Source organism: Eleutherodactylus coqui, chromosome 3 (genome assembly GCF_035609145.1).
Source record: "Eleutherodactylus coqui strain aEleCoq1 chromosome 3, aEleCoq1.hap1, whole genome shotgun sequence".
NCBI lineage: Eukaryota > Metazoa > Chordata > Amphibia > Anura > Eleutherodactylidae > Eleutherodactylus > Eleutherodactylus coqui.
The window spans coordinates 27,172,376-27,199,330 of record NC_089839.1 but is presented as its reverse complement, the minus strand read 5'-3'; positions in this window follow the sequence as shown (position 1 = coordinate 27,199,330).

Genomic DNA, 26,955 nt, shown 5'->3' with positions numbered 1-26,955 from the left:
TTCTTCCTCATTACCAATTTCAGAAATGAGAAAATATTTTAGCCAATGCTGATATGCCTCCCTGATGACTGAGAGCGTCTCGAGGTAGTGAGCATCTGCCCTGTCTGGTCATAAATATTCTGCGCTACAAATTTATAGGACATTTGTGTCACCTTCTACAATGGGAATATATTTACAGCTAGCAAAATGCCGAACTCTGAAGTTGCCACTTCTCAGAATGAGAGAATTGTTGCTGGTTAACAGCTGTTTAATGCTCATGGTGCAATTGAGAACTTTGTCTTCCGACAGATGGGCTCTTATAAGGGAGGAGATCATTCAGCAATGCCTCCATTTACTGACCATTTTTTTTGACTTGCCATAAATAAGAGAAGATTTTTGTAGAGCTGCCACATGTATACTAAGGAAATATTTACTCTTCATCTACCAGTCTTTTATTTGTTGGTGATGTGTATTGTTACAATTATGATTTGTATCTGTGTACCTACAGGGGCTTAGGTTACTGATTGGTGTTGGCTGATTTCTGCTTGTCTCTTATTTTACAGACCGCCTTTCTGTAGTGTGTTGCTTACGCAGCTATAAGTTCAGAGCTCATTAGATGTTTCCTGTTTATGGAGCTGCAAGTTTAGGGCTCAGTGGGAGTTTCCTGCTTATGTACTTACAGGTTCAGAGCTCAGGGAGTGTTCTTTGTTTAGGGAGTTGCAGGTTCAGAGCTCAGGAGATGTTCCTTGCTTATGGAGCTGAAAGTTCAGAGCTCTAAGGGTGTTTTCTGCTTAAGTAGTTGCAGGTTCAGAGCTCAGTGAGTGCTCTCTGTTTATGAAGCAGTAGATTCAGAGCTCAGGGAGTATTCTCTGCTTATGGAGCTGCAAGTTCAGAGCTCTGTGGGTGTTATTTGTTTATGGAGCTGCAGGTTCAAAGTTCAGTAGGTTTTCCCCATGAAGATGATCTCTCTTTTTTTCCCTCTCTTTTCTCTATGTTCTAGCCTGTGTGCCTATGCCACCTTCCTCTCTTTCTATCACTGACAAGACTTCATAGACTGTGATTTCTGACAAGAATGCAATTGATACCTCCTCAAGTAAATAATACCAACCTGCTTTGACTATAAATGTCTGTACCATGCTCAGTAAGAAGCATGATTGCAGGATCAGACTACACACTGGAAAGATTCCAGCCAAAACATGGGTTTGGTAGCCTTTCATTGGTCTTGTATCATTAGTATGTACTGCAAATGCTTTGTACTTATATGGTTGTTTGATTACATTATCTACATTATATTATTATCATACATGCATCTGCTTTAGGACTTTTACTTACTTCATCTAAGGACCACTTTCCAAGCATATGTTTTATTTACTTTTGTACAGTATATCACTATTATGTCTTGTGATGCCATCATGTTTTCTTCTAAGACACATTGCTGTTAGTATTTGTAATGCTTTTGTATGACATAAGGATTGCATATTAATGGGATCTATAAGCTGCTAGCGCTCCTTGTGAATGCAGGTTGTCATTGTATGTCCTGAGGGGTTAAATCCAGTTATTGTGCGCTTTAATATAAAAACTTTTCTTCTGCAATGTTTGGAACATACACATCAGTCTGCATAGGAGTTCTATACATAGCATGGTAGAGAATCTTTCTTCAATACTTATAAAAAAAATCACCGAAAGCGGCCATATACTCACTGATATACTGATACAGGGCAGGCATATAAAGCACTTATCCCTCCACATGCAGACAGCCAGAATGCTAAATGGAGGAGCAAGTAACACATGTGAAGGGCACTGATATGAACAAACACTCACAAACCCTCCGTATATTGAGGGGGCGGCTTCTTAGTGCTTATTCCTGCACAAAAGAGTAAATACATGGTGTTAGGCCACATGTTGAGGGATAAGTGGTTTATATTCCTGCCCTCTTGTATCAGTATATCAGTGAGTATATAGCCGCTTTCTGTAAGTTTTTTTGTCTGTTTTTTATTTCCCTTTCTGCGAATTTAACTAATATTAATATAGGGACTCGCAATAAATGAGGACCCTTGACGTAGGTTGTGAGCTCATGTATTTTGGACAAAATATTAACCAATACCTCATATTTATCGATATTTATCAGTAACAGCCAAACAGTAGCAGCTTTGAACGCTGGGGGAGCCCAGGGTGCCAGTGTGGTTCACCTGTGGGGTGCAGCCCGCTGGATTCAAATATGGTGTCATTAAGGCCTTCAGCAAACTCACAAGCAGCACGATCATGTTGTAAGCCTGCATGGTGCACTACATGTATCATGTGGCCTGACACCCTGTATTTACTCTTTGTGCAGAAACAACCACTAAGCAGCCACCCCCTCAATATTAGGAAGGTGTTTGACTAGCTGTTCATATCAGTGCCCTTCACACATGTTACTTGCTCCTCTGTTTAGCAGTCTGGCTGTCAACATATTTGGGGATTAGTGGTGTATAAGCCTGCCCTCTTGTATCAGTATATCAGTGAGTATATGGCCACTTTCTGTGATTTTTTTTGTCTGTTTTATATTTCCCTTTCTGTGATTTTGACTTTTTTCTAAGACACATTTCATTGTACTGGTAACATAGATCTGCGATCTCATAAAGTATCACAATTTTTTAATTGAAATTGTTTTAAAAAATAATTAAAAAATTTTTTAAAGCAATATTTGCAGATATTGCTGTTAGATACTTTTTATGGGTCCTGGTTAGAGATGAGCGAGCATACTCTCTAAGGGCAATTACTCGAGCGAGCATTGCCCTTAGCGAGTACCTACCCACTCGGAAGAAAAGATTCGCCTGCCGGCGGCGGGGAAGAGCGCGGAGGAATGGAGGGGAGATCTCTCTCTCCCTCTCTCCCCCCCGCTCCCCCTGCTCACTGCCGCAACTCACCTCTCACCCGCGATGGCAGCCGAACCTTTTCTTCCGAGCGGGGAGATACTCACTAAGGACAATGCTCGATCAAGTAATTGTCCTTAGCGAGTATGCTCGCTCATCTCTAGTCCTGGTGTACCCATACTTGCTATTGTGCCCCCTATTGTTACATAATTGTTATGGCATCCTCTGGAGTTATATACTCGCTAAGCTGTTCTCTTGAATTGCAAACTTGTTATGTCATAACTTGATGTTAAATACTTGTCAGGTGACCCCAGCTATGCAATTGCTATGGCACCCCTTGCTGTCATGTACCTGTTATGGCACCCCTTGGTGTTACATACTTGTTATGGCGCCTCCTGCTGTATGGCATCTGCTATGGAGTAATACTTTTTAAGCCACCCTCTGGTGTTACATACCTGTTATGGCAGCCCTGGTGTTAAATACCTGTCAGGCGCCCCCTTGTGTTACATAATTATTATGGCCCCCCCCCCCCCCCCCGAAGTCGCACACTTGTTGTGGCACCTCCTGCTGTTATACACACACACACACACACATATATATATATATATATATATATATATATATATATATATATATATATATATATATATATATATATATATATATATATATATATTATATATTATTTGCCCCCTGGTGCTACATACTTGCTATTGCACATGCTGATATTATGTACCTGTTATGGCCCACCTCTGCTGTTATATACTTCTTATGCTGCTCTCTGCTGTTGCTCACATGTTATGGCACCCCCTGCTGTTATACACTTCCCTACTAGTAGGGGTGGTACTTCCCTACTATAACATATTTGTTCTGGCACTCCTTGATGGTTTATACTTCTTATGGACCCCCTGCTGTTACATATTTTATTATGGCGCCCCCTGGTGTTATATGCTTCTTATGGCACCCTCTGCTGTTACATACTACTTATTACACCCAGTTATATCCTTTCTATGGCTGTGATCATCCTACAGTGATATTGGATTTGATGATCTTTGTCTTCATTTAAGCCTGTCCAACACCCAAAGAATTGACTCTGAGTTCCTTAGAATTGGTGGTCCCAGAGGTAAGCGATTTATACACCATCCATATTAATAGGGGTATAGCTAGAAAATGCTGCGCCTGGGTGGAAGAAGCAGCCTCAACAGGAAGGGTAAGTAGGTGGTCCTGTAGCAAGTGCCCGTGTGCCTTCCTTATAATCTGCCCTTAGGTCACACCCCATTGTCTGGCTATACTGACACCAGTCTATGCTCTGCACAATGCCATACAGTGGCCTCTGAATAAATTTCCACGTGGGAGGAGTCGATCCATTTAACACAACCGTTTTCCCAATTCTGGTAATTAACCTCTCAGGCAGGATTTCTGGGTAATTATCTCTCACAGGCAGACGAGACTTTCATTATTATTTCTGTTTTTATAGACGGATCCGAATAATGTCCATTTCTGATAGAATTAACATAAACACCACCTGCCGTATCCCATTGTCAAAGTACTCTAAAATCCACAGCTTAAACATTACCGCGCCGGAGCCTCATTAGCAATGCATAATTAAAGCACGGAATCAGAGTTAGGGATTTATCTAATGGTGGGAATGTAATGTGATTCTGATGAAAAGGAAGATATCAGAGCATCCACCTTATGTAACAAGGAAATTATGCAAATTCTATTAAAATTTTAATTTTTTTATTTACTCAGGGCGACGATGGAGACAACGCAAAGCCCCGCCCATAAAATAATGCCCCACACTCAGATGTAATAATATAAGGCTACCAGGAACCAACATTAGTATGTGGGATAGAGGTAAATTTTTAGATGCCAGACTAAAAACACTGGGCAATTTGTAAGGGACATGAAAAAAAGTTAACCTAGAGTTATTGGGTAGACTCTATACTTGGGCAAGTTTATTTAGAGAGATGGGTTAGAATATTGACGTTTATAAATGCTGGTGACTCATGGAGGAATCGCTGTAGAGATTGGTGACGATTGTGTAATGGCTGAGGTTTATTAGGAGAGATTCTGTAGTAAAGGGGATTACTGCATAACTGCTGAGGGTTATTGTGCATTGCTAATGTGTATTAGACAACCAATTTATGTAACAGTCTCTGTTGTGGCCCATGTGGACATTTTGTGAGTTCTTACTATCTCATCACAGTAGTCATTGCAAGGTGTACTTTACCAAGTACTGTACTGGATGTGTGTCTGATTGATGAATGGTAGACCATGTCTAATCTACAAGTAAGTCACATAACATGCCGTTGTCCGCAGTGGTGGAGTGAACAACAAATACAGGAGATTGTTGCAAGGTTGGGTTTCGCCTGAATCGTGACCTACAAGTATGGATGATAGAATTTTCAGCAGTTTTGCTAAATTTGGGCAAAAAATTAGGTTCAGTCTGAATTATTTCTATTAGTCCCAAACATCCTACTGGAACTTGTATATAACAGAAGGAGAAGAAGAAACACCATTTTATTGGGTTGGCCCAAGATGAGCTGCTCAAGGTTTGGGTTGGTTGGCCGAACTAAATATTTTGCAAAGCTTGACCCAAAACTTAGTTTTATAGAATATATAATCATAGAGTTGTAACAGACTACCAGGGTCATCTGGTCCAAACCCCTGACCAATGCAGGATTCACTAAATTATCTCAGACAAATGTCTGTCTGTCCACCCTCTGTTTGAACACTTCCATTGAAGGAGAACTCACCACCTCCCATGGTAATCTGTTCCACTCATTGATCACCCTCACTGTCAGAGTTTTTTCTAATATCTAATCTGTGTCTACTCCCTTTCAGTTTCATCTCATTTCTTCTAGTCTTTCTTTGTGCAGATGACAATAGAGCTGATCTCTCTGCACTGTGACAGCCCTTCAGATATTTCTAGACAGCTGTTAAGTCTCTTCTTAGCCTTTTTAAGCAAGCTAAATATTCCCAGGTCCTTTAACTGTTCCTCATAGAATATAGTTTGCAGTCAGCTCACCATCCTGGTGTTACATGCAGCGAGTGTGGATCCATTGTGTCAACCAGGTGGCTTGGCTTGGACCAGAACCGGTGTGGTTGGCAGCTGACTCCAAAAGACAGAGGAACTGGATCAAGGCACTGTGAAACAGACAGACCCATGAGCAGGCACTAGAGCTAAGATACACCTAGTGCAAGTTAGGACAGAAGACACCAACCTGGCAATATAAGATGAGAAAACTCACACTAGGCTAAACGGGAAAATGGGAAGACCCTTTCCCAGAAGCGAGGTAGGCATCCTGACAAGAACAGCCCCAGTAAGCCTCTCCCTGTAAGGACATTGGGACACACCGCAGTACACACTAAGCACATAATAGGACTGACTTACCATAGAGACGGAAATGATGCAAGGAATAGATGGAAATGAACAAACGCACAGAGATAAAATCACAAGGCAAAGAACATGCAGTTCTATCAAAAACAGAGACCAAGTTGGGTGAATGACACAACACACACCAACACTGAGGCAATGAGGGAGCATTCTCAGTCCAGCTAAATAGGGAGGCAATTGCCCATGCCCTACAGCTGAGCTGGGAACACTGAAGAAAATAACCCCTGCATTGCTGGAGAGAAGTGTGAAGCAGTTCAAGGTACAGAGAAGAATGGATGACGCACGCATCTGCCAAAAACAGCAGGAGGCAGGCAAGTCTGAGAAGCGAGCCTAATACCTGGTAGCTCTTCTCTGAACTTACTCCAGTTTGTTGATTTGTTTTTTTTACATTGGGGTGCCCAGAACTAGACACCGTATTCCAAATTAAGTCTGACCAAGAAAAAGTAGAGGGGAATAATTACCTCACCCAATTTAGACTTCATGCGTCAGCGCGCAAAGTTTTACACTTATTATCATCACAAGAATTCTTGACTTTTAGAAGTTCTAAAGTGGACATAAACATGAAACAGGAGAGGAGCCATGAGGTGAGCTGCAACATATGCTATATGTTTACAGACCTACCAGAGGAAAAGTAAAACTTCACCTGCCAGAAATGTACGGTTGTGTTTCTATTGGAAAAAAGGTGTAACCTCTTCAAGCTGCATTAAGGAAGTTGAGGATTTCCTTGACAGAGCAGAAATTAGTCTTCATAATATTGAAGAAAAATAAATGTTCAGTGTACCTGCAGAAGTAGAAGAATGGAAGCATGTGACACCAAAGAGGTAGGATCAGGAGTCAGTTGGCATCCACACTGCTCAGGAACCGGTAGCAGGAGAACAATGAAGACGAACATAAAGAATGACCTTGCCTGCAAAAACAGTATAGTAAGCACTCAGAATCCTCTTGGATGGAGAAAAAGAAGTGTTGTTGTAGTGAAGAAAAGGGTTGTTGTTGTAGGGGATTCCCTATTGAGAGGAACAGAGACCACTGTCTGCAGACCTGACATAACCTCACAAGCGGCGAGCTGTCTTCCAGGTGCACAAATCAAAGATTTGCTTGATAGGCTATCAAAAATCTTCTGTCATACAAACCATTACCCATTCCTATTAATTCATGTAAGGACAAATGACACCGTAAAAAAGGACCTTGTAACTATCTGCAGAGACTTTCAAGACCTCATCAAGAAAGTGAAGGATCTAGGAGAACAAGTGGTCTTCTCATCCATCCTCCCAGTGGATTGCCGTGGAATAAGGATATGGAACAGGATTCTGGAAGTAAAAAACTGTTAGAGCATTCTGCTGGGATTTGTTGTTTTACATGAGTTTCCAGCAACCTAGCTCCATAGGTGGGGTTGATTGGGCTGGCTGAATGTGGAGTTCCCCAGCCAGCCAATCTCCCAGGTCTGCTGCTTATACATACCAGCTCCTCTGCTGTAGCTACTGGTCTTTCCCTATTTCTTCAGTATGAACTGTTTCATGTTTCTGTGTGTCTGTGTAGCTTTCAGTATCTTCAGTGTGATCAGTGTCATGTTCCTACATGTCTGTGCAGGTTTCCGTATGTGTGGTGTGAACTGTGTCTTGCTGTTGATCCTTTATCATCTAGAATGAGGTAGGTCTATAGGTTCCAGTGTAAGGTCATCCCTGTTGGGATAATTGCCCGAATACAGCCAGGTTTTCCTGGGGTTAGTTGTTTCATTAGAGTAGGGACCTGCAATACAACAAGGACCCTTAAAGTTGGCTCGCAGGCTTAAGTATCTTGGACAAAATATGAACAAATACCTCGTACGTACTATAGTTATACCATCTGGCTATGTGTGTAGGTATGCAGCTGAGTGTTTTGAGCTCTTGTTAGTCGTTGGTTTATGTCTGTCCACGAGTATAAACTGCCTTTTGCAGTTCGTCGGTTCCGTTTGAGTTCGGCAGTTTGTGGTTGTGAAAGACATAGCAACAACTAGCTATGTCAATGGTGCCATCAGCAAAGATTTGGATTTCCAGACCATGGAGTGATCTAACCTATTTGATGGACTCCTTGGCAGAGATTAGTTGCACCTTGCAAAGACAGGAAAGCCTATATTTGGCAGGTGTCTTGCTACTCTCATCAGGAGAGCTTTAAACTAGAACAATATGATAAGGGAAGTAAAAGGTCAGGCAAAAATATACAGAAGGAAAGCAGAAGAGCAAGAGACTCCGATCATAAACTAAAATGTTTCTATGTAAATGCACAGGACATGGGAAACAAACAAGGAGAATTGGAGCTCCTAACACAGCAAGACAAATATGATGTCATAGGCATCACGGAAACTTGGTGGGCTGAAACACATGATTGGAATACAAAGCTTGAGGGATACAACTTATTTATAAGAAACAGACCTAATAACAGGGGAAGAGGTGTTGCGTTGTATGTTAGGAAAGCATACATCTCCACAGAGATTCTAGCTTCAAAGCATGGTAGTTCTGTAGAAACTGTTTGGGTAAGAATACAATGAAGAGAAAAACAAAAAGGACTCCATTATAGGTATTATAGGCTGCCTGGACAAGCAGAAGATATGGATGAACTCTTTTTTTGCATCAGATGGCCAAGTTCTCAAAAAATGTTATTTTTTTCTCTCAGAAAATAGATGTAACATCAGCTGATCTTCCCTGTATTATTGGGGAAATAAAAGAATGCAGGCTATCTATAAACAAAGAGTTGATGAGGGAACACTTGTATAACTTAAATAAATTCAAGTCTCAAGGTCCAGTTGAATTACATCCTAGGATACTAAAGGAAGCAGCAGAGGTAATTGCTGAACCACTTGCCATCACTTTTGGAAATTCCTGGAGAATAGGAGAAGTCCTAGAAGATTGGAAAAGGGCAAATATCTTTATCTTCAAAAAAAAGGAATAAGGTGGACTTAGGAAACTACAGGCCTGTGAGCCTGACTTCCATACCAGGTAAAATCTTTGAACAAATTCTTATACAGCACATATGCAAGTACTTGGATGAGAATAGAGTAATTAACCAGAGCCAAGATGGGTTTGTAACAAACAAATCATTCCAGAAAATTCTAATTTCCTTCTATGACAGAATCACGGACTGCGTTGATCAGGGAAATGCGGTGGATAGGTGGATATAGTATATCTTGACTTTAGTAAAGCATTTGACAAAGTATCTCATACCATACATATTGAAAAAATGACCAAATATGGGATTGACAAGGCAACTTTTACGTGGATTTACAACTGGCTGAGTGATCGTACACAAAGAGTAGTCATAAATGGCTGCACATCCAAGTGAAAGAATGTATCAAGTGGGGTACCACAAGGCTCTGTCCTAGGCCCAGTGTTGTTCAATATTAGGGAAACAGTAGGCTAACACTAGGGAAGAGAGAGTATTCAAAAAGATCTAGAAAAGCTTGAACAGTGGGTTGCGACTAACAGAATGGTATTTAACAAGGAGAAATGCAAAGTCCTACATCCAAGCAAGAAAAATAAAAAAAGCACATACAGAATGGGAGGAACTGGGCTAAGCAGCAGCATATGTGAAAAAGACTTAGGTATACTGATAGATCATAGACTGAACATGAGACAACAATGTGATGCAGCAGCCAAAAAGGAAAGCACAATTCTAGGATGTATTAAGAGAAGCATAGAGTCTAGATCACGTGAGGTCATTATCCCCCTCTACTCTTCCTTAGTCAGACCTCATCTGGAATACTGTGTCTAGTTCTGGGCACCCCACTTTAAAAAAGACAGACAAACTGGAGCAAGTTCAGAGGAGAGTTACCAAGATGGTGAGCGGTCTGTAAATCATGTCCTATGAGGAACGGTTAAAGATCTGGGAATGTTTAGTTTGCAAAAAAGAAGGCTGAGAGAAGACTTAATAGCGGTCTACAAACATCTGAAAGTCTGTCACAGTGTAGAGGGATCAGCCCTATTCTCATCTGCACAAGGAAAGACTAGAAGCAATGGGATGAAACTGAAAGGGAGGAGACACAAATAAGATATTAGACAGTGAGGGTGATCAGTGAGTGGAACAGGTTACCACGGGAGGTGGGGAGTTCTCCTTTAATGGAAGGGTTCAAACAAAGGCTGGACAGACATCTGTCTGGGATGATTTAGTGAATCCTGCACTGAGCAGGGGGTTGGACCCGATGACCATAGAGGTCCCTTCCAACTCTACCATTCTAGAATTCTATGACAACCCCTTTAATAGAAATTTCAGAGACGTGAAGAATATTTGTGCATCCTTTTAAAATACATTGAACATAATGGGATCATCAGTGGCTCCTCTCTGTAAAGGGGTTATCTTGGATTAGAAAAAACATGGACGCTATATTTCTGAAACAGCGTCATGGGCTGTGTCAGGTACTGCACCTCAAGCTCCATCAAAGTGAATGCGGCTGAGCAGCAAGACCACATTCAACCTGTGGACATGTGTAGCACTACATCTGAAGACAGTCACCCTAGAGTACAGCTGCAATCCCGGTCAGTAAGATTATGATAGCCCATAGGAGGTTATGGGAGGTGCTGAACTGTAAATCTAATGTTTGCTATGCATAAATCATTGCTCACAACATTCTCATTTACGTCTTCCCTTCATCTTGGCACATGGTGCAGACCAAAATTCCAGCCTTTCCATGTCTGGGATGGAGAATTGATTGGCCATTTCTGAAGATTTCTTCTTTTATCTTCACAGATAACTATACTTCCGGTTTCTACTGGCCACAAAAATGGTACAAGACTCCGCTACTATACGACTACAAGTGAAGGTGATATTGGCTTGATGTAAATTTGGCCTTGTGATGATACCTGCAAAGCAACATCTGTCGACTTGTTAAAGAAAATTAATTATGAAGTCAAGAATTAGTTCTAATTAACTATAAAATATTCGTAATGGAATTAAAATCCTGCCGATGGCAAGAACACACTGTAAAACAGCAATCTATATAAAATACCTCTCTCAAGTGAACAGAAGAAAGAGAGAGAAGTAAAATGCAAGGAAAGTTGTAAAACAAATGACAACAATTACACGGAGGACAATAACATCAATAACATAAAGTGGTTGTGCTTTATAGGGTGAACTCATTCATGTTATAAACATGCCCATATTATATCAGCATGCTCCATATCATTATATACAGGGGATGTATAACCGGTACCAGCTTTAGATATATACGTAATTATATACAGCAGATACCCAGGTTATACCAGAATGTTCCATACCACTATGTAAAGCAAGATGTATAACTTATACCAGCCGTACTTATAATTATATACAGTAGATACCCAGGATATACCAGCATACTCCATATACTATATACAGGAGATGTATAATTTATACCAGCTGCACATATATAATTATATATAGAAGATACCCAGGTTATACCAGCATGCTCCATATACTATATACAGGAGATGTATAATTTATACCAGCTGCACATATATAATTATATATAGAAGATACCCAGGTTATACCAGCATGCTCCATATACTATATACAGGAGATGTATAACTTATATCAGCCGTACTTATAATTATATACAGCAAATACCCAGGATATACCAGTGTGCTTCATATCACTATATACAGGGAGAGGTATAGGTTATACCAGCTGTACATATATAATTATATACAGACGATACTCAGGTTATACCAGCATGCTCCATATCACTATATACAGGAGATGTATAACTTACACCAGTTGTACATATATAATTATATACAGCAGATACCCAGGATATACCAAAGTGCTTTATAACACTATATACAGGAAGAAGTATAATTTATATCAGCTATACATATATAATTATATACATAAGATACCCAGGTTATACCAGCATGGTCTATATCACTGGATACAGAATGTATAACTTATACCAGCTGTACATATATAATTATATACAGAAGATACCCAGGATATACCAGCATGCTCCATATCACTATATACGGGGAGATCTATAACTTATACCAGCTGTACATGTATAATTATATACAGAAGATACCCAGGTTATACCAGCATGCTCCATATCACTATATACGGGGAGATCTATAACTTATACCAGCTGTACATGTATAATTATATACAGAAGATATCCAGGATATACCAGCATGCTCCATATCACTATATACGGGGAGATCTATAACTTATACCAGCTGTACATGTATAATTATATACAGAAGATACCCAGGTTATACCAGCATGGTTTATATCACTAGTTGCAGGAAGATGCATAACTTATACCAGCTGCACACATAATATATATACATAAGATACCCAGGTTATACCAGCATGGCCCATATCACTATATGGAAAATGTATAGCAGGACAATCCATGTTTGATCCCTCCCCGAAGAGATGCATTTTACCATCAGTAAATTAGTTCGGTGATACTTTCCTCTGCTGCACTCCAGACAATGCACTATGTAGCGTACTGTCAGGAGCGCGGCTCACACACACTAATTAGACTTAACGTGTTTCAGCAGCTGACAAAAAAAGAGAAAAAAATCTCCGAATTTTCCCATCTGCTCTCGTATTCACTTTTTTCCTCTGTATGACTTTCAAAGAACGGCTTAACATTAATGGTGAGAACTTAAGAATGATATCCACTAAATTACCTTGATAGAGGACACAGTAAGCCGACTCCTCAGAATAAGAACATCTCATACTCCGCACATGAAAGGAATATAGAATCAAAGTATTTAGAATGAAGATTAGGCCCAGTTTTTCATACTCACAGGGTCATTTATGTAGAGCAAGACCAAAACGTGATGCATCAAAAACTGCATAACTGAACTTCCTTATAAGAGTTGAGAGACGTGTAAGTTTACATCTTCTTTGAGGAGATGCCTTTGTTATCAGTAGGCATTGTTGAATGACTAATTCCTGGGAAGCGCCATACTGTATCGCCTCAGAGCCATCCTCCACCATCACTAGTGGGCATTGCCTGTATCTAGTATTACAGTTAGTATCCCACTCTAACGTATGAGATGATACACATAACTTCCTTTCTCCCCTCTCTTCCTCCCTCTTTCCTTTCTTCCTCTCAATTCCTTCCATCCTTCCACATTCCCTTCCACCTCTCTCTTTTCCTACCTACCTGTCTTCCTGCCTCCCCTTTTCTTCTTTTGCTTCCATCTCTAACTCTCCTCACTTCCTCCCCGTCACTCTTCCTTCCTTCTTTCATTCTTTCTTTCCTTTTTCCCTCTCTTCCTTCCTTTCCTCCTTCTTTTTTTCCTCCTTCCTTCTTGGCCCCATTCTCTCTTTAATGCAATAATATTGCAAAGAATAAGTTTCTTATTTCCTTCCTTTCTCTTTCTTTCTTCTTCCTCTTTTCCTTCCATTACATCTCTCTCTTGCTTCTTTCTTTCCTCCCTCTCCCTCCCTTCCTTTTTTCCTTCCTCCCCTTTTCCTCCTTCTCGTCTCCCTCATTAATGTAAGGATCTTGCAAAGATTTCTTATTTTCTTTCCTTCCTTTCATCTTCCTTCCCTTCCACGTCACTCCCTTCCTTCCTTCCTTCCTTCCTTCCTCATCCTCTTTGTTCTTTGAATCTTGCAAACATTCCATTTCCTTCTTTCTGCCCTCTTCCATACACAGGTCTCTCTTCCTGTCTTTCTTGCTTCCTTCCTCCCTCCCCCTCTTCCTTCCTTCGTTCTTTCTTTATTGCCTTTCTCTCTTCTCTTCCCTCCTTTTATGTTTCTTCCATCCCTTCTGTTCTTTCCCTTCTATTCCTTCTGTTCTTTCCTTCCTCCCCTCTTTTTCCCCTTATTTCCAGCTTTTCCCTTTCCCTCTATTTTCCTTTTCTGATTACTTTACTGAGTTGCAATGTTAGGACATCAAGGCCTAATCTGGAGGGAACCGGATTCAGAGAGACCTTCTTATAGAATACATTTATTCAGAATTGTAGCTAGATGTTCCTTCAGATGGGTCACAGATTTGAATTGTTGCCTCATTTATTTGGAAACCATTGCCAAAGCGGAGAGGTGTGTGGTTCCCCCCCCTCTCATTCACCACCACCACCAGGTCACAAACCCTGGCAGCTCCTTGTTTAACATGAAAACTACATTTCTGGCTATGTCTAGAGCAATAACAGCAGCATCTGCTTTGTCCTCCTGCCATACAGTCATGGTGCATTTATGGAGCTTCATCCACATATCCTTCGCTGACCATTTTAACTCTTATTCATCCTTGTGTAGATCAGAGCCCTTGAATTATCTCCCGGCTATAACAAAACTTGTTTTCCAACTTCAAATCCCACAGTTTGCTTTTGTGCATGAAGTGAACAGCGCGTATTAGTCACTGAAGCCGCTGACCTTAAAAAATAAAGCAAGTGGGTTCAAGAGCTTTCTACGAAGGCACGAACTGCATTCGCTGATTGGATCATTAGAAGAATTCCAAAAAGGGTTTTTTTCTGTATTGAGCATAAAGGAGAAATATTTTGAAACAGATTTCAGATTTTTGGTTGATATTGCATTTAATGTTTTACCCTCAGGTTAGTTTTACTGCAGGATGTGTTAGGGATTTCGAGCCATAAAAATGGTGAAATGAGGACAGAAAAGTCATGATACAATGGCCCACCTGGAAGAAAATGCGTTATGATGTGCATGGTGACAACAGGTTTTGAAGATCGGCCGCAATTGTCAGACAATCACTGTTCATATGTCTCTCTTAGGCCGTATAGTGGGGTTCCTTGTAGAGGTACTGCTGCGCAAACTGAATTGATTCTGCCACCAATGGCTTCCAGTTGGATGGTAACTGGAAGCCATTGTCATATTAACATGTTTTCTTTTAAAACTGACATCCCGTAACATGTGTACCTGTCCTGAGCAGTAGTGAGCATTTAGAGGTCTTCTGGCTGAAGCTGGGCCTGTCAAGGAGGAGCAGTGACTTCAGTTTTCCCCTTATCATCCTGACAGCATACACCTGGAGGTTGTCCGCTGGACACCTGTTGGGACAGGAAACAGAAAATACAAAAGGCAACTCCCATCACCAGCTCACCAGTGTCTTCCTGTCCCTACAGAGCAGTCCAAGTGGAGGAAACCTCCAGGTGTATGCCGGAGGAGAAGAGGAACTCCTGGCATCCTGTCCGCCCTGGGGGAGGGGGTCTCTCTCTGTTGGGCTGGCAGGGTCTGCGCGGGTGAGACCACATAAGAGGGACCCTCACCCGCAGGATTATCCAGCATGCATTCCCTTAATGCAAGAATTCTCCCCCAGCACGCTGCCCATGGGGCTTGCTGGCTGGGAGGAACAGAATCCCGGTACCTGGTCTGCAGGCACAGCAGATGTCAGCGCTTCTCTTACCCGGGCCGCGGGAGCGGCTCCAGATACAGCAGCAAGACGAGTGCAGGGTGTCCCGTCCAGTGCGGCGCTCAGCGCGGCAGCAGAAAGCAGCGGCACCTGGCTCTTCTCTCCGGGGGCCACTGGAGCGGCGGCCGACTCCAGCAGGGCGGTGAGTGCACAGTATCCCCCAGGTCCAGCGCGGCAGAGTGACATCAGCGTCGCCGAGTCACAGGGGGTGGAGCCGCATCACATGACAGGGTGGAGCCACGGCTATGTCTGGTGTCAGGAAGGCGCCAAATTTGACAATTTAAATGCAATAATTCCTCTGCTGCTGTCTGTCTGGATTCTTATGCAGGATGTCAGCCAGGGAAGGTACCAAGAGCAGATTACTTGTAAGTAAACCTCTTTTGTGGGATTTCTGCCTAAGAATAGTTCGAACATTGCTGGAATTCTGCCAATTTCTGTTTTTTTAGGACAGAGATACGCAAAAGAGCAGAGATGCAAAGAAACGGATTCACAAAGGTCCTGTTTGTATGCGGCGGCTGGAGGATAGTCACACAAAACCTCTTTGTGTAGATTGTACTGCAAAGGTAGTCTGGGAGGAGGGCTCTCTGCCATGGCGGGCATTCGTTCGGTAATGCAAGAAGAAATTGAGGCATCTCTCTCCAGTCTTCCCCTTCCACCCCCAGCTAAAAGGGCTTGGCGGATGCTCATGTAAGATTCCGATTCAGAGGAGGGACTCCTGGAAAACTCCCCTTCCGAATCTACGCCACCGAGAGAAGATGCTAAAAAGTATTTCTTCTCGTCGGCGGATATGGGCCAACTGCTGAGCGCACTTAGGCGCACTATGCAAGTGGAGGAAGAGGCTCCGCAACAGCCCTCGCTCCAGGACAGCCTGTTCCGGGGTCTTCAACCACAGTCAAAACCTACATTTCCGGTAAACGACATTTTGAAGCAGTTGATCTATCTGAATGGAGGCAGGCGGAATATAAATTTTCCCTACCAAGAGAATTCAGGGATTGCCTGATCTTTTCTGCAGACGATGTTGACTTCTTGGAGGTTACCCCGAAGGTGGACATAGCAGTGGCCAGAGTATCCAAGGCAGCTCTACCCTTCGAGGATGTCTCGCAGTTGCGGGATCCATTGGACGCTAAGGTGGATTCCGCAATGAAGAGAGCCTGGGAAGTCATGGCCCTTGCTATGAAGGCTAACATCACAGCCACATCCGTTGCGAGGTCCATGACTGTCTGCTTGGACCAGCTCTAGTCGCTGGTCGCCCAAAGGGGTTCCAGGAAGGATATTGCCAGCTGCTTGCCTCTACTCCAGCAAGTAATAGGATTCCTGGTGGATGCCTCCATGGAGTCCGTAAGATTTGGAGCCCGCTTGACAGTACTCTCCAATACAGCTAGGAGAGCTGTTTGGGTCAAAGCCTGGACTGGAGATAGTACGTCAAAAAAACGGCTCTGCACCTTGCCATTCCAAGGCCACGGGATTTTCGGGCCTTCCCTGGACTCGTTATTGGAGAAAGCTTTGGACAAGAGCCACGGGCTCCCTACGGAGAGGACCATCAGGCGCCCTTCCTCCTCCTACCCTCCATCATTTGTTCCCTCCAGGTTGTACAAAGTAAAAGGGAAGACCAGATGCTGGTCCTACCCCAAGGGCGGAAAGGGTGAGACATCACCCTCGGGGCCACTTGCGGCCGAGACCCTACAGGTCGGGGGTAGGCTGAGTTGGTTTGCCTCCAAGTGGGAGGAGGTGACTTCCAGTCCCTGGGCCCTGTGCCTTATTAGGAAGGCTACAGGATTGAGTTTTCCTCCTCCCCTTCCCGGAGGTTCGTGATCACCCCCTGCCAGTCGCCTTTGCTCTCTCAGGCTCTTCAGCTGGGAGTGCAAGAGTTGCTATCCCTAGGGGCCATCATTCAGGTTCCCGCGGAAGATCAGTTCAGGGGTTGCTACTCCCCCCTGTTCCTTGTCAAGAAGCTCAACGGTTTATTAACCTAAAATTTCTGAACAAATTCATTTCTTACAAAGATTTAAGATGGAGTTGGTAAGGTCAGCGATTCCTTTAATCGTGCCTGGTAGTGTCATGGCCACCATTGACCTAAAGGACGCCTACTACCACGTCCCCATTCACCCAGAATCTCACTAATTCCTACTGTGTGCTCTGTTCATTGACGGATTGGTTTTATACTTCCAGTTCATATGCTTGCCATTTGGGATCTCTTCCTCACCTCAGGTGTTTTCCAAAATAGTGTTGGAAATGATAGCCTTTCTGAGGTATGATCATCCCATATTTGGATGACTTCCTGATGGTAGCGCTCCAGGTTCATATTGATTTCACTCTCCACTTGTTTGAGTTGTTGGGTTGGATTGTTAACTACAATAAATCTTGCCACCTTCCTGAACACCAGAAGAAGTTTCTAGGGGTTATCCTGGACTCTCGTCTCCAGCGCTCTTCCCTTCCCCCGGAGAGACAGAATGCGGTCTTAGATGGGTGTTGGGCACTTTTTCTCCCCACTAAGGTTTCCATTAGGAAAGGCATGAGGGTCCAGACCTCATGACATCATGCATTGGGGTAGTTCTATGGGTTTAGCTTCACTGCAGAACCCTTCAGGAGTTTATCCTTAGTAAGTGGGATAGATCACCTTCTTTCCTGGATCAGTTAGTTTCCGTTTCCCCCAGGATCACTTAAAGTGGTGGTTGACAATGATCAACCTTTCCAGATCCACAGTCTGGTACCCCACATCCCCAATTTCTATTTTTACCGATGCTAGTGCGACTGGCGGGGGTGCCCACTTAGGACGTTATTACGTCCAGGGGGGGCTGGATCCAAGAGGAGGCGGTTCAGTCTTCCAACTATAAATAACTTTGTGCCGTCTGGAAGGCTGTTTGCAGCTTTGAGGCAGAAATCAGGGGTAGACACATAAAAATCTTTTCAGACAATGTGACAACTGTGTCCCTCATTCGTCACCAGGGATCCAACCGGAACCTGCGACTTCAAGGACTAGCGGCGAACCTCCTCAGCTGGACAGAACAGCGGACACTCTCCGTCACAGCCTTCCATGTAAGGGGGCCAGAAATCCTTACGGCAGATCTCCTCAGCCGCAGACAAATAGACCCGGGGGAATGGACACTTCACCTGCTTGCGTTCCGTCTGAACACAGAAATGTCGGGGACACCACAGTTGGACTTGTTCGCCTCGCAGGAGAACGCCAAATGCCCCCGTTTCTTCTCCAGGGGAGCAGACAGGTGTTCACTGGGAACAGACGCTCTTTTTCAGACCTGGGACTGGGAGCTCGCCTATGCCTTCCCACCCATACCTCTAATCCCGCTGGCCCTGAGGAAGATCCAGGATGATTTACGTTAGGATTTGGGATACCTTCTCTAGGTGGCTGGGTCATAGCATCCACGATCTCCGACAACCAAACATTAGTCAGATCCTAGATTTTCTGCAGGATGGTCTGGATATGGGGCTAATTTCTAGCACCCTCAAGGTTCAAGTAGCTGCCTTGGGAGTCTTTTTTGACTCCCCTTTAGGTGACCATAGGCTGATCAGAAAATATCTCAAAGGGGCGGTAAGACTTCACCCCTTCGTGAAGGAAACTATGCCCCCCCTGGGACCTTAATTTAGTATTGTAGGCACTCTGTGAGCACCCCTTTGAGCCCCTGTTGGAGCTCTCAATTAGGATCCTTTCCTACAAAGTAGCCTTCCTGGTCGCCATCACGTCCGCTAGACGGATTGGGGAGATTCAGTCCCTCTCCATTAGGACCCCCTATATGACTGTCTTTCCAGACAAGGTAGTGTTCAAACCTGACCCCTTTTTCCAGCCTAAAGTCCTCACAGATTTTCATAGGGAGCAGGTCATATTCCTTCCCTCCTTCTGCCAGGATCCTCGTAACATTAAGGAACAACAGTTCCATAACTTAGACGTCAGGCAGGCAGTCTTAAAGTATTTGGAGGCCACCAATTCCTTCAGGAAATCTAACAATCACTTTGTTCAATTTCAGGGTCCGGGCAGAGGAGGGGCCGCTACTAAGAACTCTATAGCGTGATGGGTCAGAAGGGCTATCGAGGACGCATACCGGTCCCAAAGGATTTGCCCCCCAGGCAACCATAAAGCCCACTCCACCAGGGCGGTCGCTTGTTCCTGGGCAGAGAGAGCCCAGGCAACAACAGACCAAATTTGCAAGGCCGCCACATGGTCAAGTACCCACCAGGCACTACAGACTGAACTTGGAAGCTGGCCGTAGTCCCCCCCCCCCCCCCCCCTAAAAAAGCCGTTATGCTGTTGGCATTTTCCAGGTGTATGCTGTCAGGATGACGAGGGGAAGACAGGAATTAAGTCTTACCTGTTAATATCCTTTCTTGATGTCATCCTGACAGCATAGGGGCTTTTCCCTCCCCTTTGACTTTATGTTCACGTGAAGTAACGTACTGTAATTATGATTTTTTTTATTAAAAAATTATTTGTTGAGCAAGAGCCGGGTCACTGTAGTCATTTGGTACACACTGGTGAGCTGGTGATGGGAGTTGCCTTTTGCATTTTCCGCTTCCTGTCCCAACAGGTGTCCAGTGGACAACCTCCAGGTGTATGCTGTCAGGATGACATCAAGAAAGGGAATTAACAGCTAAGACTTAATTCCTGTCTTTTAGTTTCACAGATGTTGTAGATTGTAGTGTGATGCAGTCTTCAGGATACGATGCAGCAGATGGAGTAACCAAAGTTTACAAAATTTATTGATAAAGACAGAAATAGAAAAAAAAAGATAATAGTATAGCTGTAATGGTTACGCAATCAAACCTTTTTCATTAGAATCACCTGTCACTAACTATGGCTAACTAGATCCTAAGAATAACACTTTGTGCACAATAGGAAATAATTCTAGAAGAACAATATCAATGATACTTGACTATTATCAGTACCGTTTCACATAATGTCCGATTATGGAATATTTCACACAGGGACAGAGCTTACCGTTAAAGGCTAACACACTGGTTCTCGTATTCATGTATAATTTCCCCTCTAAAGATAACACTGTTCATAACCAGGTTTGAGCATCAGCAACTTGTAAGATGATAGTGTCCACAATATGAGCCCTATCTACTATAGTAGGCCTGCTGACACACTGTCTTTAATCCTTTCCCCAGTTTGTACACTTATTGTCAGGTTGAGGCTAGTCTCACTTACAATATGTTGAGTGGGAATACTCATTTTGACCAACCCAGTCTACTCCAGGATCAGGAGTGCTCCTCCACCGTGGTTTCCATAAATCCTTGCTGCTGTCCAGGTATCCTGCTGGTCTGGAGAAACAACACTGGCTCTCTCTCTCTCTCTCTCTCTCTCTCTTGGCTCCAGACACCAGGAGTCTCCTGTCCCTGTCCTATCTCACTTCTGCTCACAGGCAGCAGCTCTTCAGCTCTCTCAGGCTCAGTTTCAGGAGCATCTTCAGCTTACTCTGCTCAGTACTTTCTCTCCACTGTGACTCAACACAAAAAAGGTCCATTTTATTATCAAGGCTCCAGTCTCTAAAAAGTTCCTTCTGAGCATGCTCAGTTACAATGTGCTGAAATTTGGCAAAAACCAGAGTCCATTTTCATGTCAACATTTTAACTCTTTAGGGTAGCCCCTTAAACAGAAGCATGGCAGGCTTGATAGTTACAGCTTACAAAAGGGGCGCAAAACACTTGGTGATTACAATCATTCTTGGTGGGATTTTACACTTGATACTTGCAGAACACAAACCTGAAATATTTCTATAGAGGTTTTTTTTCTTTATCAGGACTCATTGTACCATGAGAAACATCACCTACCCCCAGATGGTTAGGTTGTTGAAGATGACTGTACTCCTGTGGGTCTCTGGGAGGTTATCTGCTGCCACAGCCTACCCTGACTAGGCATTTATCATTAAGTTGCACAAGCCGCTTATATCATTTTTTTCCAGAGAGGACAGTTTTGTAGCACACAAACTTTATATGTATTTATAAGTTTCACTTCGTAGGAGGGCGCGTATACAGTACTTAAACATTGCAGATGACCAGTCTCAATCAGGCCCTATGACCATATGGGGTGTGTAACAGTCTCTGAATACTGCTAGGATATGGCAAGTCTCTTATCGCTGACAACACCTCCAGTAGCGGGGCCGTCCTTTCACTAGGATCATTCCTCTGATAAGCAGCTGTCTCACTCTTCACGAAGAGTTACTGAGTTAGTCCTGAGGGGAACCTCCTAGATACAGGGGCATTGTAAACAGACCTCTGTAGACCTTAGGTGACTTCAGCTCAGGGTCTCCTGCAGCCTATCTACTAGCCCTGGGCAAATTCACATTTCGCTTCTCACTACTCCCAAGCAGAGGCATAAATTGAAGCTCCCGGGCCCCGATGCAAAACTTGTAACAGGGCCCCCAACTATAATGCTTTACTCATAGTACTGGGTTCCTGGGTTCATATTCCTGGGCCCGGGTGCAACCGCATCCCCTGCATCCTCTATAGTTACGCCCCTGCTCCCAAGGGCTGACACATGAGCCCGACCGTTGCATCCTCTTCAGGGCAGGCAGATTTATTCCTGTTTCCTGCTGCTTCTTCTCCTGGCCCTCAATAGGGGGATGTGGTTACTTACAAGCCCTTCTGACTTACTTCCTCTTCCTTTTTCTTTTCTTCATATTCTTTTTCTTCTTTTTCCTCGGCCTATTCCTTTTTTTTCTTCTTCATCTTCCTTCTTCATTCTTTTCCCTCTTCCTTATTCTTCCTCCTTCTCCTTCCCCTCCATATCGTTGCCATCCTCAAGTAGAGTCAAGACTATTGCTGAATGAACAGAAACAGTAGAACCCTGTTTCGGGTCAAGCTTTGCTAAACGTTTGGTTTGGCAAGAATCTGAGCCTCGGGCTGATTGTCTTTACTGAACCCACTAAAATTGCTTTTTCTTCTTTTCCTCCTGTTCTTTTTCCTTCATCCTCCTTCTATTTTTCTCCCTTGCTATTCCTTTTTTTTTTTATCTTCCTCTTCCATCTTTTTCCTTTTTGCCTCCTTCTTCCTTTTCCTCTTCCTCCTTCTTTTTCCCTTTTGCCTCCTTCTTCCTTTTCCTCTTCCTCGTCCTCATACTTCTTCATTAACTCAGCCTTAAAGGCCGGCTGCATACAACTGGGCCATATTCTGCAGGCGGGAGCCTGCGGCGGAATCCGACCCTGTGCCCAGCCGGCATTCGCGCATACCTGTTTTTCTTCTTCTTTTCCTGTACTGCGGATGGTCTACATGGCGAGCCGTCGGATACGCGCAGTACAGTTTTTTTTTCTGACATCATCGCTAGGCGATGACACGGAATCCGCGACCTTTCTACAATGTCATTGCAGAAAAGCCATGGGTTCGGACGGCTTCCCATAACTTCAATGGAAGCCGTTTGTGTGGAATCTGTACTGAAATATAGCATGCTGTGATTTTTACATCAATCACAATTGATTTTTGCTCGTGGACAGGAAAAAACACTTTTTCATAGCATGTTATGGGCGGTATTTGCTGCGGAATCTGGAGACGCAATAAAAATCTGTCTGTGTGCAGCCGTCCAAAAACAGCACTGAAGTATTTCGATACTCTCCTAGGTGACCTAAGAGTGTTATTCATAGCTTTTATGGCTCTTAGACAGTGTTATATCCCAGTTTTAGCACGTCAAAAAATTCGCACTAGATAGAACCAATGCTTTTCAATAGCAGAGGTCACATGTGCGAATTTTACATGTTGAAAAACGCCTGCGCCGAAAATTATAGGACACAACGATTCGCAGAACGCATGTAACTGCATTCTGCGCAAACTGGTGTTCTGTGTATGTGCATATGAATTCATCAATGGGTGAGTGCTGCCTCTGATTGGTTGAGCGCAGGAACCAATCAGAGGCAGCTCTCAGCTGTCATTCAATAGCTGAGAGCTGCCTCTGATTGGTCACAGTGCTCAGCCAATCAGAGGCAGCCCATTCAGTAGGTGGGGATTTTAAATCCCTACCTGCTAAATACTACTGAGAGCAGTTCAGGAGAACCGGCTGGACGCGGCTGAGCCCCGGCAGCTGCAGAGAGGTAAGTATAGATTTTTTTTATTTTTTACACATTTTTAGGATGGTTTTCAGGGAAGGGCTTATATTTAAAGCCCTTCCCCAAAAATTACTACAGCGCTTGCTGGCAGCCCATTGCTTTCAATAGAGCCGGCTGTATTGCTGGCTCCATTGAATTCAATAGGAGAACATCGCGCTCCTCTGTGACAGCCGTGACACAGCTGTGGCAGAAGACTCTTTTTGAGTGTCAAAATGCCCGTGTGACCGAGCCCTTTTGTGCGGGTAAATGCTGCCAGCAGCGTTTTTTCCGCCATGCCACCTGCTTATGCCACGCAAATTTTTGAACGCATCAGTTATGCGTTCAAAAATTGTGCATACAAACGCCCGTGTGACTGGGCCCTTAGCGGTAGTAGTGAAGTTCCAGTTTAGTCTAAACTAATTCGGACCAAACCAAACTTTTGTTGAAATTCGGTGAACCAACCAAATCGTGCTTTTAAGGATGCATTCACACGAACGTATATCGGCTCGGTTTTCACGCCGAGCCGATATACGTCGTCCTCATCAGCAGGGGGGGGGGGGGGGATGGAAGAGCCAGAAGCAGGAACTGAGCTCCTGCCCCCTCTCTACCTCCTCTCCGCCCCTCTGCACTATCTGCAATGAAAGAATGCGGGACAGGGATGGGGCTAAGTTCCAAGAATCAGCCCCGCCCCCGTCCCGCCTCTCCCCATTGCAAATAGTGCAGAGGGGCGGAGAGGAGGCAGAGAGGGGGCGGGAGCTCAGTTCCTGCTCCTGGCTCTTCCATCCTCCCCCCCTGCAGATGAGGACGACGTATATCAGCTCGGCGTGAAAACTAAGCCGATATACGTTCGTGGGAATGCAGCCGAAAAAGTATATTCCTCACTAGTGAGGGGCCACAAACAAAACCGAGCCTCTTACAAGTTTCACCAATTGGTGCACACAGGTCTGCATAGGAGCTGCATACAAAATCCACTTCTGATTGAAATGCCTCATACCATTGTTGAATAACATGGTAACAATTAGTCCTGATTGTGTGATGGTCGGGAGTTGTGTTTATGATACAGGACCGGACTTAGTCGTTACTTTCACCTTCTAGACGATAACGTTCCATAGAAAGCGAATAAACTGACTTGTTACGTAACATTCCGGAGAACGGATCATCAGCTGCTGAGACTAACGACTCCATCATCTGCCTGATTAATTGTTCTCTTCTGATTCCACCAAAAGCCCGTCCAGAACTAAACGAAGAGAATTGAAATTTACATTCTGAGAAGCGGAGCGCGGCCTGGTGGTAAAGTTCATGAATAATTGAGGTATAATAAAATATCAACATATTCTAACCAAACCGGCTGATGAAGCACATTCCGGGCCCGAGTCGTGTCCAAGCGCATAAATGAGAGGGAATATATGAGCCGCGGTTAGCGCCAATAACCTTTACATCAGGTCACCTTCCAAAATCACTGAGAATAAGGTAAAAGATAAATGAAACGGCTTAATGGAATCATCAGAGCTCGGGGTAATGTATATTTACTGTTCTCTCATCTATAAATTAATTTGCGCTGCTATTTTATTTTATTTCAAACGGCGTTCCCCATTGATTTTTATTTGAGGGCCGTAATTCATGTTTAAAAGAGAAATCCGCTCTCATATATTTTCCTGGAAGTCTCCCTTCCCTGATATAAAATATGTAATAAAGCAAGAGGTTTTTTTTTTGCCACTTTTTCTGTCTCTTTTATTTATTCATGTTTTATATTATTTATATTTTTTATTATTTACACGTTACTGGATGTCGGTGAAGAGAAAATACCATTTTTTATGGTGTATTTCATTCAAGCAGTAATTTTTTTTTTTACATCAAAGGAAAAAATGCGAAGGAAAACCAAAAAAAGTACGAATGTGAGCAAATGACTTACAAATAGGATGATGGCTACAGTCTCTATCAGGATTACCATCGTTCTGCACGGCTGCAGCTGTCAGAGTCCTACCAACTAGGTAAAATCTCGTGAAGGACGACTTAACATGAGCGCAAGCATATTTGCTTTTTTGCGGGGATATTGGCGTATTTTACTGCACTTTTTGCGCCCGCGTTGTATGTTCATTTGCACACTGCAAACAAAAATGCACCGATTGTAATGGCTAATGAGCTCCACATGTGTTCTTTTTCCTATGCATTTATGCAGTGTTTCATGCATCTCCTTGCGTCTCCTATTACCTGCATATGCTTGCACAAATATGTCCCGTGTGAAGTTAGCTTGAGGGCTCTTTCACATAAGCGTATATCAACTGCTGTTTTCACGTCTGGCTGATATACGCTACGATCTGATGCATTGGATTTCAATGCATCAGATCACATGGCTGTATTCCCGCAGTGTAAAAGCGCCCAATACAGCGCCTGGCGCTTTCACACCAGGCCGAAAAGATATTCCTGGAACTATCTTTCCGGTCGGAATACGTCGGCCGCTGCATGGGTCCTATGGGAGCCAATGACAGCGGACGGAGAAGGGAGGTGGGAGGTAGTTTAGCAGTGTGACTGCTAAACTTCCTCCCTCTTCTCTCCTCTTCTCTCCTCCCCTCCGACTGTTTGCAATGGGAGTTGTTAGGGCGGGTGTGGAGTGCCCCACCCCGCTCCACCCCATCCCCATTGCTGGCTGTGGACAAGAGGCAGGGAGGGGGCAGGTGCTTAGCTCCGCCCCCACCACTTCCATTGCAAACAGCCGGAGGGAAGGAGAGAGCAAGTGAGCCGCTGAGGGGGAGGGAAGGGGAGGCAATTCTATTGCAGCTGTGGCGTATATGCGTCGGGGACCGTGTCATCTGAACGGGTGCACAAAGGTTAGATTTGTGCACCCGTTCACACATCTTAACGGCGCTGGCGAGTGCACAGAAAAATGCCTATGGGCATGTGAAAGAGGCCTCAAGGTAGATTCATTTGGGCACGAAATTCGGAGCAATGTTGTGTTATGGGAAAAATTCATATCCATCTGACTTCACTGTACTGCTCCAAATTGGTTATTGAGAAATGCATGCATGCAGAGTCACTGAGGTTGATACAATGCTTGTATCAACATCAGTACACTTCTGCTTTATTAATAGGATCATTGTACATATACACTCCAAATGATGTAGCACTAAAAATACACACCCCTAAAGTCATAAGAACCCATGATTGGCCTAATTTCTTAACATAACAATTAGTAACATATGTTAACGCCTTAAGGTGTATGTTACTACTAAAACATGTGTTTTCCAAGAGACAGAACTAAAGCCCTATTTACATGCAACGATAATCACTCAAAATTGGTTCAAAAGATAAGGAGAATGACCAGTTTGACTGATCATTTTGCATAAAGTACTAATAGGCACTAATCCCCATTAG